Here is a 3,740-nt window from a genome sequence, read left to right on the forward strand (position 1 = left end):
ATGGAACTTAAGTCAAGGAGTCCACTAAAGATTATAAATCAAGGAGCATTTATATATCAAAAGGAAATGGGATCAGGTGAGGTGGCTCACGCCTATAATCCTAGCACTCTGGGAGGCCAAGGTGGGAGGATTGCTCAAGGTCAGGAGTTCAAAACCAGCCCGAGCAACAGCAAGATCCTGTCTCTACTAAAATTACAAACAAATTAATTGGCCAACTAAAAATATATAGAAAAAATTAACCAGGCATGGTGGTGCATGCCTGTAGTCCCAGCTACTCAGGAGGCTGAGGCAGAAGGATTGCTTGAGCCCAGAAGTTTGAGGTTGCTGTGAGCTAGGCTGATGCCATGACACTCTAGCCTGGGCAACAGAGTGAGACTCTGTCTCAAAAAAAAAAAAAAAGGAAATAGAATCAGTATCTTGAAGAGGTATCTGTACTCTCATGTTCATTGCAGCATTATTCACAATAGCCAAGATACACATTCAATCTAAATGTCTGTTGACAGATGAATGGCTAAAGAAAATGTAGGAAATACAATCATTCCTCAGCATCCAGAGGGGATTGGTTCCAGGACCCCTCTAGGACACTAAAATACACAGATGCTCAAGTCCCTTATATAAAACAGCATAGTGTTTCCATTCATGTATACTTTAAATCATCTCTAGATTACTTATAATACCTAATATAATATAAATGCTATGCAAAGAGTTGTTATCTTGTGTTCCTAAATTTGTATTATTTTCTATTGCTGTCTTATTTTTTTATTTTTTTTCCAAATATTTTCGATTTGAGGTTAATTGAATCTGTGGATGTGGAACAGTGGATACAGAGGGCCAGCTGCATATATAATGGGATGTTATTCAGCCTTAAAAAAAGAAAGAAATTCTGCCATTTTTGACAACATAGATGAACGTGGAAGACATCATGCTAAGTGAAATAAGACAAATACTGCACGAGACCAGAGAGTGGATGTATGGTGACCAGGTATTAGGGGGTTGGAGAAATGAGGAGATATTGACCAAAGGATACAAACTTTCAGTTGCAAGAGGAATAAGTTCTGGAGACCTAGTGACAGCATGGTGACTATAATTAATAATACTGTATTAGATATTTGAAATCTGTGAAGACAGTAGATCTTAGGTATATTCTCACCATAGGAAAAAGAGGTAACTTTCTTAAGTGATGGTTATATTAATTATCCTGATCGTGGTAATCATTTCATGATGTATATACCTCTATCAAATCATCACATTGTACACCTTAAATATATCAAAATCCCACTTGTCATTTATGTCTCAGTAAGAATGAAAGATTATTGATGAGAGAAACATCAATAATCTCTAAAAAAGGTAAGTGGAGTAAATTTGCCAATTAAACAAATCAACTATATTCTTTATAACAAGACATAATACTAAAACTTAAAAGGACACCAAAAGGCTGATAGCAAAAAGTGGGCAAAATATGCAAAGCAAATAACCAAATGAAAGCTGGCATAGCTGTATTACTATTAGGGGGGAAAACAGACCTAAAGTCAAAAGCATTGTTACTAGGATAAATAAGATTATTAAATAATGATAAAAAATTTACAAAGATGTTATAATAATCTTGAACCAATATACATCTAGAAACAGCCTTTAAATATTTAAAGCAAGAATTGACAAGCTTACAAGAAAATGGTGGTAAATCTCCAATCATAATAGAATTTTATATACCATTTTCAGAAACTGACAAATCCAACAGAGAAAAACAATAGTAAGAATATAAAATATTTGGACAATACCTGGTACACTAGAGAACTCTGTAGATATTCTTTCCAAGCACACATGGATCTTCCCCCAAATGGCAGCATGTTATGTCATAAAGCAAATATTAACAAATATCAAAGAATTGGTGGCCATCTTCCGTGATCAGAAAAAAATATTAGTTTTTAACTATAAAGTAGATATTTTTTAAAATTCTAAGATAACACTATGACCAACTTTGGATAATAAATACAAAAAACATCAAATGGACAATTTCCTAGAAAAAAATCTTTTTTTTTAATTCGGTCCCTGTAGGGACTGTTAAAAGTCACCAATGCCAACTGTGTTGCAAGTTATCATGGCAATGTATTGGGAAAAGTTTTCAATTAGCAATAATTCATGCCTCGGATAAACCTCATTGGCTACAATACTGCCCCTGCACAAAGCTAGGGGAAAAAAATTAACTTACCAAACACCTGAAAAGATGTGGGAAACCTGACCAGGCTAACGAAATTGAAATAGTGCTCAAAAATCTGCAAACTCCCCCTCAAAAACTCAACTACAGAAGGTTTTAAAAGTGAGTTCACCATACCTTCAAGGAGTAGATAATTCAATTTTTACCATTTCATAGAATCAAAAGGGAAAAGTATTCAACCAATTCTATGAGAGCAATATAACCTTGATACCAAAATGAGGCAAAGACAGTACAAGTAAGAAAAATTACAGGCCAATCTCACTTTGAATGAATATGCAAAAATCTCAAATAAAACATTGGTAAACTAAAACTAGTAATATTTTTTAAAAAAAACAAACTATGATCAAATAGTGTTTATTCCAGGAATGTAAAATAACACATAAAATTTATTAATGTACTTCACCATATTAAAATCTAAAACTGTAAAATTATCTTAAATGCAGGAAAACCATTTGAGAATTAAGGGAGGGACCTATATTATATAGGATTGTCAGAGAAACCTCCCTGAAAAGGTGACATAAATTGAGACTTAAAGAATAAGATTCTGCTGGGCACAGAGGTACATGCCTATAATCCTAGCTACTTGGGAGGCAGAGGTGGGAGGATTGCTTTAGTGCAGGAGTTTAAGACCAGCCTGGGCAACACAGTGAGACTTCACCTCAAAAAAAAAAAAAAAAAAAAAAAAAAAAAGAATAAAGATTCTTAGGTTGTGAGCCAACACTGATAAAATTAGGTTTAAAAAAAGGCAATTTGTTTGAAGGATATGATGATACTTACAGGATTAAAAGGATGCTGAAAGCCCAGTCTTGTAAAGATCAATAACCAGTATCTCTAACTGGCCCACAGAATCAACATTCTCATGCTGGCAGTACCACTCCAGCCATTTGCATCACTCTGCTCACTGTTCAAATTCCTGGGAGGGAGCCACAGATCTACCATGTAACACATGCCCATCCACTGACCAGGGTGCCTTGATTTACTGTCCCATCAGACCATACACCAAAGAACAGAAGTAAAGATATTGGGATTATGTTACCAAAAGAAGATAAATGCTCAGTAAGCATGCTCAGTAGAAGTGAACAGCATTTTCAAAGGTCCTGAGGCTGGAACAAGCCTAGCATCTAGATATAAAGAGGAATGGTTACTTTAGGAGATATAAATTTAGTGATCTTCATTATAAAAGTAGCATCAAATACATGGGAATGTATGAGATCATTTACAGGCAGCCTCTTTTGCAGCATTTCAATAAAACCAGTAAACTAAATAAAATATATTTAGAGCTAGCCTATGGTAAGTCAAGCATGTGACTACCTGCAAAATATGTTTTGAGCATTCTTGGCTCCTGCCCCCTAATTTTTTCCACTGGAAAAAATGGAACCCTTTTCCAATGGAACCCTTACAATGATATCTGAAATTCCAACATTAATCCTTTTCTTTGGATTCAGAAAGAAGGCAAATATCTGAGATTCAATTGTGAGCCACTGACACTTCATATTTGATCAATTCTCTCCTCTTCTCGACACTC

At 34.9% G+C, this 3,740-nt stretch overlaps 1 non-coding gene across 1 annotated transcript; it reads right to left on the reverse strand.

The window, feature by feature from the left end:
• Positions 1–2,046: 2,046 nt before the first annotated feature.
• LOC142874883 (U4 spliceosomal RNA) lies at positions 2,047–2,188 on the reverse strand. The gene has a single exon (XR_012922468.1). It is a non-coding gene; the product is annotated as a U4 spliceosomal RNA (small nuclear RNA).
• Between the last annotated feature and the right edge of the window lie 1,552 nt (positions 2,189–3,740).

Source organism: Microcebus murinus, chromosome 1 (genome assembly GCF_040939455.1).
Source record: "Microcebus murinus isolate Inina chromosome 1, M.murinus_Inina_mat1.0, whole genome shotgun sequence".
NCBI lineage: Eukaryota > Metazoa > Chordata > Mammalia > Primates > Cheirogaleidae > Microcebus > Microcebus murinus.